A 24,804-nucleotide genomic window follows, 5' to 3' on the forward strand; every position below is an offset into this window, starting at 1 on the left:
AGCAGGAAGAATAAGGTAAATCCTGAAGGGTCAATAAAACAGCAAATGTCCAAGAAGTCCCCTGTCCCTGCCTCTGCAAGTTTGACCCCTTAATCGTCCTTAAGTTCTATTGTTTTATATTAAAAAGTTGGAATCCATGTCCCAGTTCCTCTGATGACTCTGTGAGTGTCATAGGTCTGATAGAGGGAATGAAAAAGAAAGAATTAGTATTCTATACTTACAGCTGAGGAACTTGGCCCCTAGACTTAAATTCTGTTACAAATAATCCCCATGCCTCCATGCACACTGGCAGATATGACACAACACTTAAATCGCCATTGGCTATGGGCCTAATAAAAGCCGGGTAATAAAACCAAATTCTGCTGGGCTCCATTTTTACAAGCAATATCAAGTCTTGTGAACTTAAATGCCCACTGTCTATTTAGATAGTCATGGCTCAGAGCTGGTATTAAAAGTAGCTAGAAATGCTTGTTCTGAAGGGTTGAAATATATTGCAAATTACACTGGAGTATCCACTTAGTCCCAACTAATCCTATATTGCACTGACCTTTGCAAAATCAGTTCTATTTTCCTTGGCAGCTTCATTTCCACTCCTCTTTGTCTTATTCCCTTGAAGTTCCATTTTTATTGGAGTCAGAAATCGGTATGAAGTGGCTGCTAGGTTTCAGGTGGGCTTGTGTGACTGTGTGTGATAGGTTTTGCTTCTGGGTGACCACAACAAACCTATTTTTCATTCCATTTCCTTTGCAGCCTCATTTTCATTCCAGCACTCTGTATTCCTCAGACACCATCAAATACTTTTCCTTTGTAAGACAATGAATGTATTATCCCAGGCTGTGCTTTTTCTGGGGCTGAAAAGAGAGCTGGGGTTTTGTTGTTTCCCTACACATTAAAAAGAAAATACTATATTCTAGACACCCAAACTTTTGTGTCAAGGAACAAAAAAACAACAACAAAATTAATCATAGGAGGGGGATAAAAGCTACATCTGGCACATTTTCACAGGGGTTTTGTTTCCAAATTCTTAAGTGGGAAGGATGATTTCTGAGTGAAATGCTAATGTGGAACCAAAGCCTTATCTGAAAGAAGATGGAGAATTTAGAAGAGAATTGCATTCAGTTATACAGGGAAGTGGTTTTTGACCTTTAGAATTTAGCCAAAAGCTTGAATAACCTCACTTCTCAGTCTTTGTGTGCAGAGAAGTCACTAATCTCTGCACTACTTTAATAAAATTTTATCAAATATTTTGTGTGGAGTTTTGCTGAAGCATCACACAGACTGCAGACACCCAGCTGTGGCCTGTGGCATGGTCAAACACCAACTTGGCTTCAGATTTTTATGTGCAAGTTCAAAAGAGAATATATTTTACCAACCCCATATGCTCTCTCAAATTCAGACTTAACTCAGTATGGATGGATGGCAAAGTATAGCATTTGGCCAAGTTCCTACTTTGTTAGTACACCTCACTCTAATTTTGACTTCTAAATATGACATCCTGTCTACAGTTGAGGTTCCTTTACTTTTGTGCAGTCAGTAATCCTCTTGGGAACTTGAAAAATATATAGTCCCAGAAGGTACCTTCTGAAACAGAGCATTTATGGTAACATGAGAATCTGTATTTTTTTTACAGATCACTCTGAATGATTTTGAAGTAGACTGTCCTTGAACTACATTTTGAGAAACCACTGACTGTTTGAATCATGTTTGTAACACTAATTGGGAAAAGAATTTCATGGCTTCTTATTTGTGCTTTACAATGTATAAAGATTTGAAGACTTCTATTTTTTTCAATGATTTTTTTAAAACCATCGCATCTCTCCTTTTTAATTGTCCTTATATTTTTATCTTTTTAAACATTTAAGTGTTAAACTGTTTTTCTTACATGCTGAGGATTTTGATGGGGAAGAGTTACTTCTTTTATTGCTGTCACTATAAAGATAGCCTGGACACTCGAGGGTTAATCCTGCTGATTGACATGCTGGGTAGCCAGGATTTTGTGTTTCATGCCATCTAAGGGCCTCTGGAATAATTGGTTGTCCTATCTCATCAGCATCAATGGAGTAAGGAGGGAAACATAACATCTAGGCTGTGAGGGTGTTTGTTTTTTTTTTTTCCCCCTCTCCTTTCCTTGTCCTCTTCTTGATGATAAGGACACAGAGATAGTTAGAGGAGTGGATGGAGGAGGGGGGAATCAGGAGAGAGATTAAAAGAATATGATGAGAAAAGGATGTCTCCTTGTAGCCATTGCCATTCTATGCGGAGAAATCAGTTTTGATCTCAAATCCCGATCTCAGTTGCCTTGAGCAAGGACCTTAAACTCCTTGACACTAAATATTACTATTAATTAAATTGACTCCAAACATATCTATTGGTCCAGGGTCCTATACGAAATAAATAACATACTTGGAAAAGTTCAAGTGTGTTTGTGTTCAGCAGAATTACTTCAGGATAAATTCACATTTAGTAATTAACATTAATATTGAACAGCACTTTGGTTAGCAATTTTCTTCATAAGTGTTAATAATTTTACTAGTGTGATTTTCAAATGATAACCTCATGTAGCAATATATATTTCCAAATACAGGACAAAGGTAGTTTGGTAATTAGACTTCTTTGGTTTTCCACTTAATCAGGTGGCTCAAAACATGTGAAGAAACATTTAAAGTGAACTTTCTTGCTTCTTAGAGTGAACAGCCTGACTCAGTTTCTCTTACCTCTTCTGTTTATATCAAAGAGATTAACAGATCTATATTTAATGATATTCTAAATATGAACAATACATTGCAATTTCTTACCTCCTCTATTACATTGTCCTTCACATAAATTCATCTTTGGCCATATAAATATATATAATTAAACATTCTAAAGGATCAATTCCTAAGAAATACATAACCCTGAGAAAGAGAAAAAAAGCCACTAGTTCACAGCTGAGAATCATCATGTTGCTGAGCCTCAAACTGTCTACTTTAGACTCAGCTTGAGTGTCATCATCTTTGGGATACTTCTCTGATGATCTTCCCTTTCCGCTATCTCAGCCAAGCCACCAGGTAGAATCAATAGCTTCTATTTTTGAGCATTCATGGGAAGCTTTCCAAACATCTGTCAGATCATTTATCATTATAGTTGGACATCAAGTACTAGAAAAAAATGCTCTGGATCTAAAGGTAATTTAGAAAAACACACTGCCCTCCATGAACTCTTCTTATCGGGGAGACTGATGAATAATTGTATCACAGGTAACAAGGAGTTTGTAGGAATGTATGAATTAGTAAATGAAATAATCTGGTGAAAGTTCCAAAATCAAATAATTTGCCCTGCATTTCTTAATAATAGAAAGTTAATATATATTTTCTGCTTCCTAGTTATCAGTTATCTTGTTACATGAGATAAACTAGTACCTTACAGAACATCATTTCAATTATTTCAACAACTGCAAAGTGAGGAAAATAATACCTGATACTTTAATCTTTGGGGGAAAATGGAGACCCAGAGGTATTACAGGTTTTCCATATTCACACAATGACATTTAACACAGATCTGCCTCATGATGGAGCCTTAGATGCTAAACAAGGCATGAACTCTAATGCAACCTAACACAGGTTCATTTGAATTTTTACAATGACAATTTTTATGAGAATACATAAGAAAATAATAGAATATATATTGACATCATTTGTTGTCATTACAGAAAGGAGATATGTGGTCTCTTAAGGAGTTAATTTCCTACAGATTAACCTTAATGTTCTCCCTTCTCAAATAAATCACATGGTATCGGTTAAAGAGAAAGTGAGAAGAAATATCTGTCAATGTACATTTTTGCTATCTACCCAAATGGGTATTTGCTAAATACCCATTTAAATGTGTATTTAAATATACATATATAATGATATATCAATAAATAAAATTTAAAAATAGAAAGAATAAAGGTAAACCCATAATACATTATTTCTTTGTAGATTTCTATGTAGTTTATATGGTCTACACGTTGAATGAACACAAAACTGTGTAATGTAACCAAAACCTTTTTTTTTTTAAGTAAGGGTTATCTATTTGTGTATGATAGAGGTTTCTTTTAATAACCTATCTCACTAAAGTTTTCTAATCTGAGCAAATTAGCCCCCATCCCTTGTTGCATATTTTTCTTTGCACTAAAAATCATAGAAGATCAAGAAAGCAGTTTATCTTTTGTTATTAATGAGGTCTTCTTTGTAAGACAACATCATTTCTGTTCTGGTCACTGCATTATTACAATAGTCAGCATATCAAGGTGCCATCTTATTTTAAAATTCCACATAGTTCAGAGAAAAAACAGAAAGTTCTGGTGTTTTGATGAGTGTGATACCACTTTTTCCTTTCAGTTTTATTGAGATATAATTGGCATACAGCACTGTATAATTTTAAGGTGTACAGCATAATGACTTGATATATGCACTGCAAAATGGTTATCACAGTTAAAGAATCCTTCTTTTTCTATGTGGAAGAAAGAAAGGAAGGAAGAATGGAATTAGTTAAGGAGTAAGAAAGGAAAAATAGAGAAGAAAAAAATTAATGCTGGATTCTTTTACAGATGATCAAAAGCCAAAATTTCGATTTGAAAGGGTATGAGTTATCTATTGATGTGGTAAATTACCCCAAACTCAGTAGCCTAAAACAACAAATATTTATTTTCTCATTTAGTTTCTGAAGCTCTTAAATCTTCTAGGAGTTGTTTGGTTGGGTGGTTCTAGTATAGTGTCTCTCATGCGGTTGCCCTCAAAATGTCACTTAGGGTTGTAGTAGTATCTTAAAATGGCAGTCTCCATCGTCACTTTACCTGGGTTCAAATAACAGTTTAATATCACTAATTGTGTGAACCTGAAATATTTATTTTCTTGAGGTCTTAGGAATTACTAGATACTGTCACTTAATTGGGAAATTAATTCATGAAAATCTTGTTAGTACTAAGTGACATCATATATAAAAACAAGCAGCTCAATGCCTATAATATAGCAACTGTTCAACGAATGTCAGTTTTTATTATTGATACTATGAGATTTAGTATGAAGTAGATAGGAAAACAGCCATGGGAGCAAGGAACATTTTATTCATTTTAGCAAATGTGTAAAGGATGTCTCTCTCTTGCGGTGACAGAAATGTCCTGGGCATTGTGGATAGAGTCACAAATGAGATATGTGTCCTCTTTCCCTTTAATGTTCATCTTACCTGAAATATAAGCTCTAGAAAAAGGGCGAAAAGTGAGGATTATTGTGGAGAAGGGAAGGGCATCATGCTCTACAAATCAACAGAAGAGAATCTAATCTAGTCTGGAGGCTTAAAAAAAGAACTCCCAGAAGAAGAAATGTTTTAAGTTGAGTGTTAAAGGATAGTAAGGCAAATTGCTGTGGGCAGAACATGAAAGGCAGTAATATTATGCTGTTCAAAGGCTCAGGAAAAAAAAAAAAAGATAGTATACCATGATAAAGGAACTGAAAATGTCTAGGGATTATAGGGTTAGAGAAATCCCCAGGTGGTCGGCAAGACTGAACAGGCACTTCAAGTCCAAATGGAAGGTTATGTGAGTGTGTGCATATGTGTGTGCCCTAAAGGGGATTTTTAAATGTAATGATACATTTTTTTATGACTATCAAGTAAAGACTATAAGAAATATGGAGATGATGTAATAGGAGATAGATCACAGATCAAATCACGAAGGGCTAACATTGCCATGAGACAAAATCTGTCCTGAGAAAACATCATACTTTCTTCTAAATATCTAAAAACACAAATTTGGGAGTGACAGTCACTATTCTGTGGTCAGGCAGGAACCACAAGGTTATACTGGTTCCCTACTCTCTACTGGGTTTTATCATAGCTAAGGGAGGCAGGACAATGAGATGAAAACTCGAAACTCTACTTCACAATATGCCTCACTGGTAGCACACCTTGACATCCAGGAGGAAATGTATTCTCTTCTCCCCAAATGTACAAGAGAAGGGACATGATAACAGACTTTAAGAATATCACTGGCTCATAAAACTGCAAAGTGGTGCAATGTGATTCAAGTCAAGGTTGTCATGATTCTAAAACTTGTGATCTTTTGCTGTTCTATGTTACCTCACCCATTTCAACAAGCTCTTATCCTGAAAAATGATCAACATGACTCTACCTATCCATTCTGCCACTGTTCTCCTAAGATTATATTCCCAGTTGTCAAGTGTTAAATAGAATAAAGGCTTTAAGAGAAGGACTACTAATTCATTAACAAGCAATCCCTCTGGAAAACACTCATATCATTGTTTTAGGATGGAATTTGTCAGACTTAATTCCATGAGAATGTATCTGTGTGGTATTTGTGACCAGAGTATTGGATACATGCCAATATCACTTTCTTTTGGTACTTACAAACAGTTTAAACCAAATCATCAAATCAAGTCTTCTGTAGACATCTCACTCAAGATTGCGTTTCTTAGTATAAATATCATACAGCACACATTGTTGTATATATTACTAGTTCTGAACTTAATTTTAAAAAGCAAACAATTGAAGAGGAAGCAACTTTGAGACATGATAAGGATAAAATGGTCAAGGCATTCTGAACATCTACAGTGTGTTAAATACTTTGTATTATTTTATTGCAGATCCTTCATTTCTCGGAAAATATGACTCATTTTTAAATTGCTACACAGATACAGAAACTGAGACTTAGATAATAGCTTAGTAGACAATACGCCCAAGATTCACACCTATGGCATGACATCTTCAAATTCCATGCGGTCTCCCCAATCTAAAACATAGTTACCGTGCACACAGTAACAAAACAAGTACAGATAAACTTGCACTGTGCTTTTCATTATCATCACAGCCATCAAACTTATTGCATAGAATTCTCACCTCAATTTTATAGATGAGGAAACCTCGAAACAGTTTAGCGCACCTGTTCAGATGCCCATAGCCAGGAAAAGGCAGCAGGACATAAACTCATGCCTGCTTTATTGTAAAGCCTGTCTACAACTTTTCTGCTGCTCCAAAATTTGAACTGAGCATCTGACATTGTTTCAAAATCAAGATACAAATTCGTCACAGCATTATCTTCTAGAGGTCAGAGTTGTCTTCTTCACTGAAAATTGAGGTCCTGCCTCAAAACTGATTGTGAACCCATCTGTGTTTTTCATGGGAGTCTGTATTTGGCTAAACTAGTAAGAAACTTGGAGAAGGAAATGGCAAGCCACTCCAGTGTTCTTTGCCTGGAGAATCCCAGGGACGGGGGAGCCTTGTGGGCTGCTGTCTGTGGGGTCGCACAGAGTCGGACATGACTGAAGCGACTTAGCAGCAGCAGCAGCAGCAGTAAGAAACTTACTTTGTTTTTGAGGAATATGCTGAGCTTTCATTCTAATGTATGTTCTCAAGTATGTTCTTCTGGACTCTGATACTTAGACCAACTTCAGAGGAAACTCCCAGCCACTATCCTGGTGTACTTGGCTTTATTTGATGGCTTAAATAAGAATTTTAGCCTACCCAATTGCTCTGACTCCCTATAGTCTGTCTTAAGGAAATATTAAGGCCTCTTGCCTTCTCCATAAGCTAAGGACCAGACAGAAAAGCAAAGAATGTTTTCTGAGAAGCCACTGGAGGTTTCCCAAAGAATTAAGAGTTGTCCTTGGATTGGGCTACTTTCGCTAAATATACTGCCAGACCACCAAAAGACAGAGGGCAAGTTTAAGCTGAGAATAGTTATGACTGGTTTTCAAGGCCAAATTGAGGTATTTTTGCTGGGAAGGATAGTCACTCAGCAATGTTTGAAGGAAGTGTGTGGTCATGTGATTTTCAGGCAGATGGTGGGAAGTGAAATGTCTCCAATTGAAAGAAAGATAGAAAGAAAGTGAAATCGCTCAGTCATGTCTGACTCTTTGCGGCCCCATGGACTGTAGCCTACCAGGCTCCTCTGTCCATGGGATTTTCCAGGCAATAGTACTGGAGTGGATAGCCATTTCCTTCTCCAGGGAATCTTCCCGACCCAGGGGTCGAACCCACGTCTCCCACATTGTAGACGGACACTTTACCGTCTGAGCCACCAGAGAAGTCCTAATGAAGGATTATAGCATATTTGTATTTAAATGCTCATATCTATATAAATGTCTGACTCACAGTAGGTCCTCAGTAGAAGATGGCTTTAATTAAACACTATTCTGTAGACTATAAAGGGGAAACTGCATGGTAAGTTATCTTCAGCCTTTTGCTATCTATACTTCTTGAACATGGTGAACCACAACATATGTTTTGTGACTAAAGGGAAATGGATGATTTGGAAAGAAAAATGGTGATAAGTGCCCTTAGGAATCTCCCTGGATATGTTAACGTTGGGCTGCAATGTGATTTAACAAATATATTGGATTCTTTCTGATTTGTTAATAACCACAGTGACTCTGGTTATATATATGTATGGCTTCCCAGGTAGCGCTAGTGATAAAGAACCCACCTGCCAGTGAAAGAAACAGAAGAAACTGGGGTTCGATCTCTGGATTGGGAAGATTCCCTGGAGTAGGAAATAGTAACCCACTACCATATTCTTGAGTGGAGAATCCCATGAACAGAGGAGCATGGAAGGCTATGGTCCATAGGGTCTCAAAGAGTTGGACATGCCTGAAGCAACTTAGCATGCACACATGTGTGTGTGTGTGTGTGTGGCTTGTAATGTCCAGAAACAAACATGTTCATGGATATACTACAAGAGAACCGAGCATTCAGATCCCTGTTTCTTATCAGACATAGTTCAGACCATCAAATCAATCTCCCTGCTGGTTACTTGATTCCAAGGATGCTCCTAGGAGTCTCTGTCATGAATAGATTTAGCTTACATTAAAAAAATTTAGTCATTGAATCCAAGCTCTGACTTTGAGGCAGCTAGTTCAGGCTTTTCCTTAATGGACCACAATGAAGGTATCAGCTTAGTTATGGTTTTTTCAATTCAGTTTTATCCATACCCTCATTCATTTACTCATTATTTTAACAAATAATTTTTGGCACCTAATATATGAAAGATTCTTATCACTCATTGATGAAAAAGTAGGGTCTAACAAGAAAAGAACAGCCAAATTTCAGGAAATTCTTTAGTATCTTGAACACTGTAGGTAACATAGAATGTATGATTTGTTTCTGTAATGTTGACTGTATGAAGAGACAATGTAGTTTCATTCATGTACACACAAAGATGCGCAGACCCCAAGATCACATTATCCGGCCTTCTCACATTATAGTTAAGTTCAGGACTCAGACCAAACATCTTCTGCGTCTCAAATCATGAAGAGTTCTTTTTTCATCTCCTTAGGTATGGGCTTTCCTGATAGCTCAGTTGGTAAAGAATATTCCTGCACTGCAGGAGACCATGGTTTTGATTCCTGGGTCAGGAAAATCTGCTGGAAAAGGGATAGGCTCCCCACTCCAGTATTCTTGGGCTTCCCTTGTGGATCAGCTGGCAAAGAATCCACCTATATGTGGGAGACCTGTGTTTGATCCCTTGGTTGGGAAGATCCCCTGGAGAAGGGAACAGCTACCCACTCCAGTATTCTGGCGTGGTGAATTCCATGGACTGTGTAGTCCATTGGATCACAAAGAGTTGGACACGACTGAGTGACTTTCACTTAGGTATAAAGGATTAGTTTTCTTCAAGAGATGACCATGCCTCCTTGAACCTAGTCTACTAGTCTTAAGCAAAATCCCCAGGTGAAATATGTATGTTTTATTATACTCATGAGAGAACAGAAGATCACTTATATGAATGTCTACCTAATCATGCATGGGCTTGGACTGTTTTAAAAGGAAGTGGTTTTTGTCTTCCATGGTAACATACCCTGATGGTGGGATCTACTGGACTGTGAATAGCAGATCAGTGGTATCATACTGGCCTATTCATGCATAAGAGCAGGGTCATAGAGATTATCTTTGTGATAGATGTGCCCTTTTGAAAATCAGTGCTTGTTATGGCAGTTTAATTGATTTCAAGAGAAAAAGTTCACTTGCTTTAGTGAAGTGAAGTTTAGCTTGAGAGAGAAATTTGAAAAGGAATGATAGAAGAACAAGTAGAAGGAGGTGGGGGAAAAGAAGAAGAAGGAAAAAGGGAAAAGGAAGGGAAGAAGCAGGAGAAGAACAAGAAGAAATGAACAATGTTTATTAAAAGAACACAATCACAAGTCTGCCCTTCTGGTTCTCAGATATTGTTTTTACCTGTAGAGATAGCTGATTTTCCCACAAGAGTATCTCAAATTTATAAATATTTCTCAATACACATTTAAAAACTCATTTAAATTGCAACATACTTTTTTATGATTAAGGGAAATGTTGGTGAATGATAAATTCTTGGTGACTATGATGACTAAAGTATATGTGCAGTCTTGAATATATATGATATATATATTTATATATTTTCTCATCTTCAGGTAAACCCATTTTTAAAACATTTTGTGAAAGTAGAATATATATACAGAAAAGCATGCATATTATAAATGTGCAACACCATACATTTTCACTAAACACACTCATACAGACAGCATTAACATTAAGAAACAAATATTGCCTGCACGCTAGAATCATTATCCAGTGTGCTTGTTTCCCATTTCTAAACCCTTCAAAGCTACCACCATTCTGACCTCTTTTGCATTTTATAAGAATAGAATCATATATACATTATCTTTAGGCCATAGTTGCTTGTGTCTGGTTTCATCAAACATTATGTTTGTGAGATTCATCTATATGTCTCTGTGGGCTCATGAATTGTTGATTTTCATTGTCATACTTTTCATTATGGCAGTTGACATAGCCGTGATTCAATTATTTTAATATATTCAAAATAAAATCTGTGGCAAATTCATTTATTTCCTATAAATTATAACCTACATATTAGAGACTAAAATGATGTTTTTATGATCATAGTACTATTAAAGAGTTAAAAAAAACATATCTAAATTTTAGAAATAGAGTTAAACTTACAACCAGGCTCCCTACCTTTCAGGTAAATCATCTTCTGCAAAAATACAGTTTCACTTTTAGAAGTTACTTTTTCTACTTACCTTGCAGAATTCTTAGATAAAGCAAAACCTAAAATGGATCATGAAATACCTTTACAATCAAACATGTTTCACTCCATTTTCAGATAAGTGTATGAAATGAAGGGTTTAGTTGTTTGCAAGGGCATCACTTGGTTAAAATAAGGCGACAACCTAAGTTGCTTTTCCCCATGCATGTATGTCTAGTCGCTCAGTAATGTCCGACTTTTTTGCAACCCCATGGACTGTAGACCGCCAGGCTCCTCTATCCATGGGATTTCCCAGGCAAGAGTACTGGAGTGGGATGCCATTTCCTCCTATAGGAGATCTTCCCGACCGAGGGATCGAACCCGCATTTCCTACATCTCTTGCATTGCAGGCAGATTCTTTACCACTGAGCTGCTTTTCCCCAGTGACATTCAAACTCATCTATGCTCATATTTCACATAGAAGCTGAATGATATAATAGATTAAACTCAATGAGTTTAAATTAAATTCACTGCAGGCAAACACATTTTCCTTCCCAATATTACTCTTTCCTTATAGCACAGTGCTAAGCTCACTGCTGACCACATTAATTCTAAATGATGAAACTGAAATCATGTAACTTTTGGTGGATAAGTATGGTAGGCTGAATAATGATCACCAAAATATGACTATGTCCTAATCCTCAGAGGCTGTGAAGATGCTGTATGTCATTTGGGGGGATTAAGTTTTCAGATGGAATTAAGGATGATGATCAGCTGACCTTGAAATAGGAAGATTACCCTGGATTGTTCAAGAAGATCCAAGGTAATCACAGTAGCCCTTATAAATGGAAGAGGGAGGCAGAGAAGGAAGTTAGAATCAGAGAAATATTTGAAGATGCTAGACTTCTGGCTTTAAAGACAGAGAAAGGGAGGAAAATGGGTATTCTCCCTAGGCCACTAGAAGAAACATACCCATGCTGGCACCTTGATTTAGCCCAGTGTGACCTAATTTTGGATTTCTGAGTTCTTTTATCTATAAGACAATAAACTTGTGTCACTGACTTTGTGGTAATTTGGTATAACAAAATAGCAAATTAATGTAATAGGTGTGAGTAATTGACTAACAAAATTCTTTTTTTCCCTAAACCAGGGGAAAATAAGAGTGGAGGGGATGGGCAATAGATAAATCTTGTCTTTTTTTCTCAGAATGTAATGATTGTTTTACCTTCTTCTACAAAGCAAGTAGCAGATGATTCTTTAGCACATGCTTCTCTTTAATTCTTGAGTAAGGTGGCATTTTTTAAATGAATGCAAATCTACTTCTGTCTCAGCCTAGAGAAAATGTATGCATGACTTGAAAATCAAATGTGGACATGGGCAAAACAAAGGTTTTTTGTTTTTTTTTTTTTTTCCTTCGTCCTTGTCCCAAATAAGCATTTTTTGATATACTTACTAAAGATATAAGATCAAGTTGATAGGGGTGGGAGAGATACCTCTCTGACTCTGGGACCCCCAGGTGCCTGCTAATGTAGGATTTGCCTTCAAGGCCACTTCTCCAGAATACATCCCAGAGAGTATGTTAAATATAGTTTCTCTACTTAAGTTTAATTATAACTGTTTTCTCATGTTCCCATAAGAAACATTTCAGAATGTGAAAATCTGGTGCATATGGAAATAGGAAATTCATAGGAACTTCTGGGTACCTTGCCTTCACAGTACTATAAGGAGCCTGTTTCATTTTGAATGCCAAAATTGTTCCAACAAATCTGGAGTTTTGTCACTGAGTGAAAAATTAGAGTTAAATACTCTGAGCTGGGAATGACATTGAAACACATAGATGGAAGTAACCAAAGAAGGAAGTGGATCTATTCATAAATTATAATAGACTACAAAGGCTTTTAAACTCAGCTTAAAAAAAAATGGCTTGGAATTTTTTAGGACTCCTCCTGTCAAAGGCTGGCTGAAATTTGCAGAATGGCTTAATATACTTTTGTAATTCTAATAGCCATAGGAATAAACACCTGTGGCAGAGCAAAGGCTGCTAACACCAAGGAGAAGGGCCCATTCATGTACATAGGCTCATCGGTCATCACATTATTCTTGGGCTTATTCTCGGGCTTATTCTCATCCCTCATTAATAGACTGATACACGATTCTGGTATGCTTCTGTCCACATCAATCTTTGCAAATGATATTCTAAAGAGTCATTGTGCTGGACTCCAGATGAATGTGCCAGAGAGGGAAGTGTTAAGGGGAGGGTATAAGATACTTTAGAAAAATAACAAATTCCCAACTTTGAATATCACGAGGCCAGTTTCCTTTTTTCCTTCCTATCAGGGAAGAACTCTGTCTTGAAAAACTTAAGAAAGTGAATCGAGGCAAATTAGAATTCAATGAGCACACACTACATGTCAGTATTCATGCTTGCTGAATTTATCCTTAATCTTGTAGCACTCTGGGTTAGCATTATCACCCATTTTCCCAAAGAGGTATACATGCAGAAGACTTCACCTACTCCCAGTGACTGCACTAGTGAATTGTAGAGCTTGACGAAGAACCCAAGAATTCCAAATCTCAAAGCATGAATGTCTACCTAACATCACTTTGACTTAAATGTGTCTGTGATTTTATCACACAGAGATGATCACAGATCTGTACCATTCATTCACAACACACATGTAACATCTATAATGCACACAGATCTATGACATCAATTTCCTTTTATGTTTTCTAGTTTCTGATGATTTTCTTTATATTATTCACTTGTATAATTAGATATTATGTATTTATTTAAATATTCTTTGCACCTCAGCTAGCATCAAGGACAGTGCCTACCACAAAGTCAATATTTGGTGACATTTGCTGACCAGAACAAAAAGAGTCTTATTTATAAATATGAATGATCCAAGGATTTCAGGTATAACTGCATTACTGGACTGACAGGGCTTGTTTCCTCTACACAGTCTATGATCAAATATTGTGGTTGAGAATGTGAAGCCTGGAATTCCTTGGGTTGAGTAAGATTTCCCTTTCTCATGCTTACTCATTGGATTCTGGTAGGCAACATCCATATCCTCTCTCTGCCTCTGTTCACATCTGTAAAGGTTTGCAACTTGAAAGTTCTGCAGAAAGGGGACTTACTGTATTACTACCATCATATCCATGTCTCATTCAAGTCTCACTGATTATCTCACCATGTTCTTCATGACAAAAGCATGCAATGAACCATCACACACTGTACCTTGCCATGCTTTCCTAGGGACCTTCAAGGTGGAATTGTCCCAAGAAGAGCTGTCATGGGTTTAGGGCCACATAGCTAGTGAATCTAACTTAAAATTCTGTGCTCTGCTTCCTCCTTTTTTAAAAAATTTTGAAGATGGGAAGTCCCAGAGGAGTTTTCTTGCTCCCCAATATGTGATAAAGCAGATCACGCTGCCTGGAGTGTGCAGGCAAGGGCATTGAGTGTAGCCAGGGAGGCAGGCTGCACAGACAAGTGTTTGTGGTAAGGCCAAGAGTGGCCCAAATATTACAGTAAGCATTGGAGATTTAGATTTGATCACTGTAATCAAGGTATCTGTTTATAAATTCTCAAAACAGCATTTGGAAAGTGTGCACTTCGTTGACTAACTCAAAGTAATATCTTTTGATCCCTAGAGAGTTTCGTTTAAGGTCTCCCAAACTCTCTCCCCATAGCTATGTTTCCTACTTCATGTGCTTCTTTATTGCTTTCCTCATCTATCAAATAATTACTTTTGAAAAATATATTACTTATCTCTCTCTGCCTAACATTATTAACAAAACTTAACATGTTAAAGCAATGTATATTAATTATCTTATACATGTTTGTGGGCTAGCAGTCAAAGCACAGCTTAGCCAGGTCTTCTTTTTCATGTTTCTCAAGGTTAGAAATCAAGGTTTTGGCCATGGATGCAATCTTATCTAAGTCTGGACTGGGAAAGGATCCATGTACAGGCTCAAGGGGTTATGGGCGGCATTCAGCTTCTTGTGGGCTGCTGGATTGGGAGACTCAGTCTCCTGCATGTACTCTGGTTAACTGCAATACACCCTGGTTCCTTGCCACAGGGGCCCTCCCAGCATAGCTTTTTGCTTCCTCCAAGTGAGAAAAAGAGAGTCTGTCAGCAGCAAGGGGACAAACTGTATATAATATTATCATGGATGTGATATCTCATTGTCTTTGTCCTATTGTATTTGTTAGGAGCAAGTCATAGACCTTGCTCACACACTGGGGAGGGGATTACACAAGTAATGAATACTAGGAGGTGGAGGTCATAGGAGCTGTCTTGGAATCTATTTGCCTTAAAAGGCAAGAAGAAAAGCAATTTTTGAATATAAGCACACAGAGCATTAGAAATTAACAAGGTATTTGTACACAAGATGGAGGAAGATCCCATTTGAATCTGACTCTGGCATTTATATATTATTTTGTGTCTCTTTTATTTAACTAATGAGCACAATATTTATCAGTCTGTGTAACAAATCAGACTCATCAAATCCTCTAGCACTTGCCTCATGAATACAGGTAGTGCTGTGGTAGAGTCTGCCTGCCAATGTAGGAGATGCAAGAGATGCAGGTTCTATCCCTGTGCCAGGAAGATCCCCTGGAGGAGGAAATGGCAACCCACTCCAGTATTCTTGTCTGAAAAATTCCATGGACAGAGGAGCCTATAGCCCATGGGGTCACAAAGAGTTGGACATGACTGAGCACGCATGCTCACTCAGTCACTTACTGATCAGTTCACTCGAGCAAAGGAAATAAGGAAGATACCCTTTCTTCCTGGACACAAAGCAGATAATGGTGTGATCCAGATTTGGAGGGAACACATCTAGGATTTAATCTCATCTTAAGCATTTATTATTTTGGTGTCCTTATTTTATACATGCACATTATACAGATATGAGCATGAAAACTCATAGTATTAAAATAGGGGGAAATGTGCTAGGCATTATTGTTGGGAAATTTAATTATGAGATTCCTCTAATACTAAGTATTAAGCACTAGTTATTCAATGTTGCTAAGAAGAAGATGGAAACTCACAGTGTGGCTTTAGATTAAATGATTTGACTCAAGGTTTTTTTTTTTTTTTAGTATGTTTGACAATGGTTTCTTGGGTTCCAGAAGACAATTACTTCAGCTCTCTAAGGAGCTTTCTAACTGCAGCTGCTAAGACATTTGTGTGGTTTGGGACTATGTTTTGGAAGAATTTCTGAAGAGTACAACCACAATATAAAAATATATTCATTTTATTTTCTTCAACTATCCAACAACAATGGGAATATGGGGCTTATTTCACTTGTACTTAGAATGTAAAATTCAAGTGGGAGACCTAAGTGAAAATGGGAACAATTTTGGTCATAAAAAATATCCTGTGTCATACAAGAGGCAGATTCATTCACCATACTTGACTGTCACATTAAATTCTGAGCTTGAGAATTAAATGTGATTAAACCTGATTCTAAGACTTGGTACTAAGCATTAGATCTCAGAATTCTCCTCTAGGCAAGGAGGCAGATCTTATTTTCTCAGAACACCAGGCAAAAGCAGAAGGAAAAGAGAATAAGAATAAGGGGTAAAAGAAAGAGAAGAAGGAAAAATAGAAAGCCATACTCTGGCTTCAGTATACAATTGTTATAAAATCTCCTCTCCTTCTCCAAAACACATATCTTCTGTAGGACATGCTCCATTTCTGTGGTTCTCCATGGCAGGGATTTCAAAGTGAATGATGAAATAGAAGAGAGTATTATATTGAGATACGGACTACATAGACCCAGGTTCCAGCTTTGCTCCTGCTAAACTGAGTCACCTGGCGTGGTGTATTGGACCTTTCTAAATGTCAGTTATGAAGTGAGTAAAGTATATACATTGCTCAGTTGTGTCTGACTCATCATAACCCCACGGATTGTAGTCCATCAGACTCCTCTGTCCATGGAATTCTCCAGGCAAGAATACTAGAGTGGGTTGCCATTCCCTTCTCCAGGGATTGAACCTGGGTTTCCTGCATTACAGTCAGATTCTTTACCATGTGAGCCACCAGGGAAGTCCAGAGGTCAGTTATCACTGATGGCAAATAGGATGGGGTGAAGTACACATTAAGAGTGGCAAAGGATGGATCTTGTATATCTTTTGCAATAGTTGAGCACATCTGTCTAGAAAGCCATGTTATGACAGAGTTTGACCCACACAGAAATGCAACGAGGGAGATTTCAGGGGCCAATTAATGATGCAAGAGCATGGGTGGAGCAGCCAAGAAGCATCTTGCTGGATAGATGTTTGCCATCCCAACACTTCACTCTCTTCCAGATTGAATATTCTAAATGACTATGACTCACTTTCCCTTGCTCTTGAATAAAGTAATTTATTTTAGAATTTGAGAGCAAGTTTAGCCAAAGCTGGAGCAATATTTAGGCATTGTCTCTCTCCTTTTTTTTTTTTTTAACACTAGCCATAAATTTCACAGCAGCGAAGACTATGTTCTTTTGGTTCTACATTGAATCCACAGAGACTAGCCAAGTATTGGCACACAGTAGGTATACATTAACCACATTGTCGAACCACTGAATTCTGCAGTACTGCTTCTGAGAAAAACACATATTGCACTCCATCTCACACTGGGTTCTCCTGAAAGAGGTAGTTCTTAAACTTGTCAGACTAGAGTGTATTCAAGACAAAAAATCAACAAATCAAAACACAAAACATGCATTATAAAGTTGATTCATCAGGAATAAATGGCATTAAAACAAATAAAGGGGAAGGAAACAGAGTCCAGGGATGTTTATTTTTTTTAATCCTACGACTATTTATAGGGTCTTCTCTAGGTAAAGAAGGAGAAGGCAATGCCAACCCACTCCAGTACTCTTGCCTGGAAAATCCCATGGATGGAGGATCCTGGTGGGCTGCAGTCCATGTGGTCGCTAGGAGTCGGACACGACTGAGCGACTTTACTTTCACTTTTCACTTTCATGCATTGGAGAAGGAAATGGCAACCCACTCCAGTGTTCTTGCCTGGACAATCCCAGGGATGGGGGAGCCTGGTGGGCTGCTGTCTATGGGGTCACACAGAGTCGGACACAACTGAAGCAACTTAGCATAGGTAAAGAATCCACCTGCCAATGCAGGAGACACGGGTTTGATCCCTGGGTTGGAAAGATCCCCTAGAGGAGGGCATGGCAACCCACTCCAGTGTTCTTGTCTGGAGAATCCAATGGGCAGAGGAGCCTGGGAGGCTACAGTCTATGGGGTTGCAAAGAGTAGGATACAACTGAACATGTGTGCATGCATATGCATGGACTTTTGTAAACAAGTGTCTAACAAGCTCATTCACTCCCTGAGCACCCTAACTTCATAACAGACAGTGTCTTCCCTCACCAGCTCCCAGATCATTTTAGTCCTCTCCTCATAGCTCAGGGTCACAAAGCTGGTGCATCTGGAAGATAAGCTTATAAAGGTAGAGAAAAAGACATAGTGTAATCATGTCAGCCTGTCAGAATATCAAGTTCAAAGGAACAAAAGACAGAGTGTCCAGTTTTAATTGGCCCATAAGCAGTTTTGTTTTTTTCCACTCTCAAAATACCCTCAAGAAAAATAATTCCTAGTTTTGGGCTGCTATTATTAAAACACTAAAAAAAATGAGCATTTCCTGTTTATTGAAGATTTAAAATGTGCATAAATCTTGCATTTTTACCCTGACCTTCACAACAGTTCTTTCTGGAATATTTTCCAACTCAGTCTACATTCCTAAGTGTCTGTGTTTAAAAGGGTCCTCCAGTTCTCTATATAATGGCTGGACTTCTATTACAGGGCATTAGTTTTACATTAAGAACTATTAGGATCCTGTGGATGACCCCATTATAACCAGTTTCTGCCATTCACATCAGCACCTGCAGGAGACTAATGTGATCATAGGCAGACAATGTCTGGCTTTAACATCAAATAAATGATGGTTCACACCAAGTGCCTTTGGCATCTACGGTGCTCACAGATATCTTCTTAATGGTCCCATGTTTTTCCATTTGAAAAACATAGTTGGAAAGATCATTGTTTTTGAAATTAATTAATTCACAATTTTTATCTATGTGATCCTGAACCAGTTATTTAAACTCTTTTACCACTGCTTCCTCATCTATAAAGTGGGGGAATTAGCATTTACCTTTGAAGACTGTAGTAAAAAATAAATAATTTTCACCAGCAATGTGCACGTGCTCCATTTCTTCCACATTCTTGCAAATGCTTGTTTGTTTATATATATATATATATATCTGCTAAGTTGCTTCAGTCGTGTCTGACTCTGTGCGACCCCAGAGATGGCAGCCCACCAGGCTCCTCCGTCCCTGGGATTCTCCAGGCAAGAACACTGGAGTGGGTTGCCATTTCCTTCTCCAATGCATGAAAGTGAGAAGTGAAAGTGAAGTCACTCAGTCGTGTCTGACTCTAAGCGACTCCATGGACTGCAGCCTACCAGGCTTCTCCATCCATGGGATTTTCCAGGCAAGAGTGCTGGAGTGGGGTGCCATTGCCTTCTCCATATATATATGTGTGTGTATATATATATATATATATGTATATTATAATAGCTGTCCTGACAAGGGTGAGGTGATATCTTATTGAGGTTTGATTTGCACTTTCCCTGGATTAATGACATTGACTGTTTCTTCAGGTATCTATTAGTAATTTGTATGTCTTCTTGGGGAAATATCTATTCAAGGTCTTAGCTCATTTTTTAAATTGGGTCTTTTTTTCTGTTGAGTTGTAGAATTCCTTATATAGTTTGGATATTATTAATTATTTGAAATTATATAATTAACTGCTTATCAGACATACGGTTTAAAAACATTTTCTCCCATTCCACAGGTTTCTTCTTTGCTTTGTTGATTATTTCCTTTACTGTGCAGAATTAATTGTATAGATTTTATGGAAAACAGTATGGAGATAACTCAAAAATTAAAGATGGAACTGCTATAGGATCATGCAATCACACTTCTGATTATTTATTCAAAAACTTTGAAATCAGAATCTCAAAGATGTATTAACACGTCCATATTTATTGCAGCAGTATTCATAATAGTCAAAATATGGAAACAGTCTATAAATCCATTGACAGATGAACAGAATAATTATGGTATAAACACATAGAGGAATACTGTAGAAACTTAAAAAAGAAGGTCTCCAATATGCTGCAACATGGATGAACCTTGGAGACATTATGCTAAGTAAAATAAGCCAATCACAGAAAGACAAATATTGGATGATTCCACTTAACACAAGATATCAAAAACAGTCAAATTGATAGAATCAAAGAGTGGAATAGAGGTTACTAGGGGCCAGAGAGAAGAGTGAATGGGGAATTACTAGTCGATAAACATAAAGTTGCAGTTAAGGGAGATAAGCTCTAGAGGTCTGTTGTACCACGTACCGTAGTGTGCACTTAAAATGTTAAGAGTGCAGATCTCATGTTTCTATTCTTTCCACAATAAAATAAATGGTTTTAGTTAGATATATTAAGACATATCATGTACTTAGAATACTGTCTGATATACAGTTGTTGTTGGTATTTACTTGCTAAGTTGTGTCTGACTCTTTTGCAACCCCATAGACTGTAGCCCACCAGGCTCTGTTCATGGCACTTCCTAGGCAAGAATACTAGAGTGGGTTGCCATTTCCTTCTCCAGAGATCTTCGCGACCCAGGGATTGAACCCACATCTCCATCACTGACAGGCGGATCCCATACCACTGAGCCACCACAGAAATCCCTAATACAGAGTTAGTAGACATTAAATAATAATTATATCAAAATGCACTATGTCTGTCAATGCAGTAGAAAGCATCCTTTATGCTGCCTGGAAAGAACCAGCTGATGGATAGAAAATGCCAAGTGATACTGACAACTACTATCATGTATGAAATTATTAGCTTGTATAAAAGGCCCATTGAATTTTTTTCTGTGAAAATTAAGTTAGCAATACAGAAAGAAATGGGAAAGATTGCAAAAATGACCTCTGACTTCAGCCATTTACAGTCAGTAAGCCTAATGAACATGATTGAAGACTCATGTGTTTATGCTGATTTTAATTCCTCTGCAACATCTACAGGTTTTAAAAATAACCCTTCCATCTTTTCATTGAGAGTGCTATGCTAATTATTATGCATGTTTATCACATGCTTAAATAGCATCAGCGGTGAAAGCTCATAAAATGTTTATTAAGAAATATAGAAGTATTGAAAACATTAAAACATTGGCTTCAAACATTAAAATATATTTCTAGGAGCTCTTTGGCCAGGATTTTATTTAAAAGTTTTCAAAGTTTTGTGCTGGGAAAATCCCTAGGCAGTAATTTTATTGTTGGAAGACATTTAAACTAATATTTGATATTTTACAATCTCTCCATGATCCATTATGATTTGTAGCCTTTGACTATTTTACTGTAAACTCCATTCTCATTAGTAACTGCTGCAATTCCAAAATATACTTTCAGTAATTTAGAAAATGTCTGCAGTAACATTCACTAAAGGCATTTACATTAACATTCCTTATAACATTAAGACAAAGTATGGTCTCTTGAAAATAAATTTAACCAAATGGAGAGGTTTTTGAAAATCAATGTATATATTCTAGGAGTGGACTGTGGAAATAGGTTCTGAGGTCACTACAATGACCCGTAAAATTCTGAAGTACTATTTGGCCAATAGTCTTCATTACTCACACTTTCTATGAATGTGTGAGAAACTGAGGAAAGCAATCCAAAAACAAAGGATTATGTACAACTCTTTATTTAAAAACTCCTGTGTCACTTTTAAAACTCTGTATGTTAGATATAAAAACTCATTATGTCATTTTCATCAAACTGGCTTAAGGAAAAAGGGATTTATTGGTTATTGTAACTGAAATTTCAGCAGACGTTCTGCCTCCCATCATTGATATGGGGTCTTAGGAAATTATACAAAGTTTGTGACTTACTTTGATAGGCATTCAAAAACTTAAATGGGTTGGTAATTGGAGAATGGGATGAATAGATGGTTGGATGTATGAAAAACCAACTATGGCATAATGCTAATTTTAGAACATTGGTGGCAGGTAATTAGGTGATTTTGGTAAAATAGCTTCATCTTTTCTTTATATATAAAAACATTTCATGACAAAATGTTGTAGAAATTGTTACCACCCTAGTTTCTCCCTCTCGGCTCTCCTTACTGTGTTGGTGTGTCCAAAAAAGTACTAGCCTAAGTGCTTTCAGGTAATTTTGGCAGCAACAGTATGAAGTCATTCCTGTCAGATTCAAAGAAAACATTTTACTGAGTTTGGTTGGCAATGGCCAGATCACATACCCACACCTGAACAAATGACTGGGGTGAGGAGGTTGCAAAGTTCTGATTAGCTAGGAAAGAATCACATGCTCCACTTGTGAAGATGGGCTGAGACTCCTCCCAGAATGTAGGGCTGAGAATTCGAAACAGGGGCTTTGGGTGGCTTAAAATTTCAATTCCTGAAAAATCATTCAAATGTGATATGTAGACCAGCAAATGCATGATGAAATGTAATTCCTGATGTTAGAATGAAAACACCTGCCTAGTCACTAAAAATTATCTATCCTTTTAACAAGTTATGTGTTGTAATGCAAATTAATATAATCGTAGGCATTTTCATTTGCTTTTGGAAGGCAGTGGTGCTCCTAGAAAAGCTGCAGTAGATGAAAACAAGAGTATTCCAAGATTTTTGTGTATAAACACTGGCTCAGAGAAGGAAAAAAGAACGCAGTGAAACACGGTTGGGTTCACTGAATTTATGTAACAACTAAGCCGATTATTCCTAAACATCTTTATCTCTCGTCTGCTCTTCAGTGAACACTCTTCTTAAAGTTTTGTTTTTAGAAATAGAGCCTGACTCCCAAGTACCACTCAGGTGTGCAGAAAGGTTTTTTGACAAGACTTCTAGGATGAAAATTTATGTTGGAAAGTTGTAGCTTCATAATTCCTACAGTACTGGCTGACCAACTTACAATCTTTGACATCAGTTACCACAACAAATAAAATATAACCTGAATTCCTGAAAAAGAAATGTGGCTGACTCTCTGTTATAAGATACAGGTTTGAATCAAGATTAAATTGGGCAAAAAAGCTAAAGGTAAGTATTCTGATTTTAATGAAAGTTGTACCTCAGATGATTATTAGGAAATCAAGGAAATTTTGTATAGAGGTTATAGAACCTCGTATGGAACTATATTATATTACTTTAGGTATACAACACACGTGCATGGTAAGACACTTCAGTTGTGTCTGACGCTTTGCGAACCTATGGACCATAGTCCGTCAGACTCCTCTGTCCATGGGATTCTCCGGGTAAGAATACTGGAGTGGGTTGTTGTGCCCTTCTCCAGGGGGTCTTCCCAACTCAGGGATCAAACCTGTGTCTCTTATTCCTGTGTTGGCAGACAGATTCTTTACCACTATCGCCACCTGGAAACAGGTGTGCATTAAATATAGATACAGATGTGAATAAAGATACAGATACAGATAGGCAAAGAAATTGACATTCTAAGCCTTGAAGTATAAAGAGTTAATTTAGTTGTTTCATTGATATTGGGATTTGTGTTGACATTTTAATCATGAATTATGCCTCTGCATCAGTCCTGTGAACAAGCCTTGATAAATAAATTTAACCTCATTTTGCAAATGAAGAAACTGAAGCCTTGCAAGTTGCAGTATCTTGCTGAATTCTACTACCACTAGTATAGAGTAGTAAGCTGGATTTAAACTAAAATCTGAATAATTTAGGGGATCAAAAGACTATGGACATAGGTTGTAGGTATTTCATTAAAGAAAATCACCCCAATTTTCAATATATACAACAGATTTTCCCTGACACCAAATGGAAAATTAATTTGAAGAAGAGTCCAAGTCAATTATTGTGTGTCTTTTGACTCCAAGGCCTCGCACCCCCATGACCCTGAAGCATGGCTGTTAAGAAGATTGCCCTCTTTGGCGCCATGGGAGGACCAGGCTCACCACCTGGTCAGGCGGTGCAGGTAGGCTCTGAGATGATAGTGCTGGTGTGGAACACCTCCTCCAGGCTGCCTGCAGAGGGTCCCAGCCAGCCCACGTGATAGAGGGTGATGTCCAGCAGGTGGCTGACATGACTAGACTGAGGCTGGAAAGAACGCCATCATCACACTGCTGGGCACCAGCAGTGATCTCGGTCCTGCCACAGTGATATCTGAGGGTGCCTGGAACATTGTGGGGCCATAAGGGCCCATGACATGGACCTTGGCCTTCCTACTGTGGGACCCATGCAAGGTGCCCCCAAGACTGCAAGATATGACCAATGACCACAGTCGGATGCACAAGATACCGCAGGAGTCAGCCTGAGTTTCATGGCTATGATGCTGCCACCTGAAGGAGAACAGCTGCTGAGTGGGGCCCATACTCAGTGACCCTGGATGAATGAGGGCCCTCAAGGTCATCTCCAAACATGAATTGGGCCATTTCAGGCTGTGCCGACTCACTGCCAATGAGCACAATGGGAACAGCAACTGCTACTCCCACCAGTACCAACTCTTTCTTGCAGGACAGCACCCAATCAGTCTTGAACCAAGAGCTTCAAATTAAAAAAAAAGAAAAGAAGAGACCCAAAATGCAGTTAGTACCTTCCTTTTGTAACTAGTACCTAGACAAAGCAAACTCTTAAATCTCATGCTATTCAGTAGCCCCAGAAATATAATATCTATTGATAATAGATTTTGCCAATTTATTACAGTCAATTTATCACCATGATTGACGATATTAAATGTGGTATCCCATGCATTAAAT

At 37.7% G+C, this 24,804-nt stretch overlaps 1 pseudogene; it reads left to right on the plus strand.

Moving 5' to 3' along the window:
- Positions 1 to 23,951: 23,951 nt before the first annotated feature.
- Positions 23,952 to 24,603, plus strand: LOC113875342 (annotated as a pseudogene).
- The last annotated feature ends 201 nt before the right edge of the window (positions 24,604 to 24,804 follow it).

The sequence above is a fragment of the Bos indicus x Bos taurus genome, chromosome 18 (assembly GCF_003369695.1).
Source record: "Bos indicus x Bos taurus breed Angus x Brahman F1 hybrid chromosome 18, Bos_hybrid_MaternalHap_v2.0, whole genome shotgun sequence".
NCBI lineage: Eukaryota > Metazoa > Chordata > Mammalia > Artiodactyla > Bovidae > Bos > Bos indicus x Bos taurus.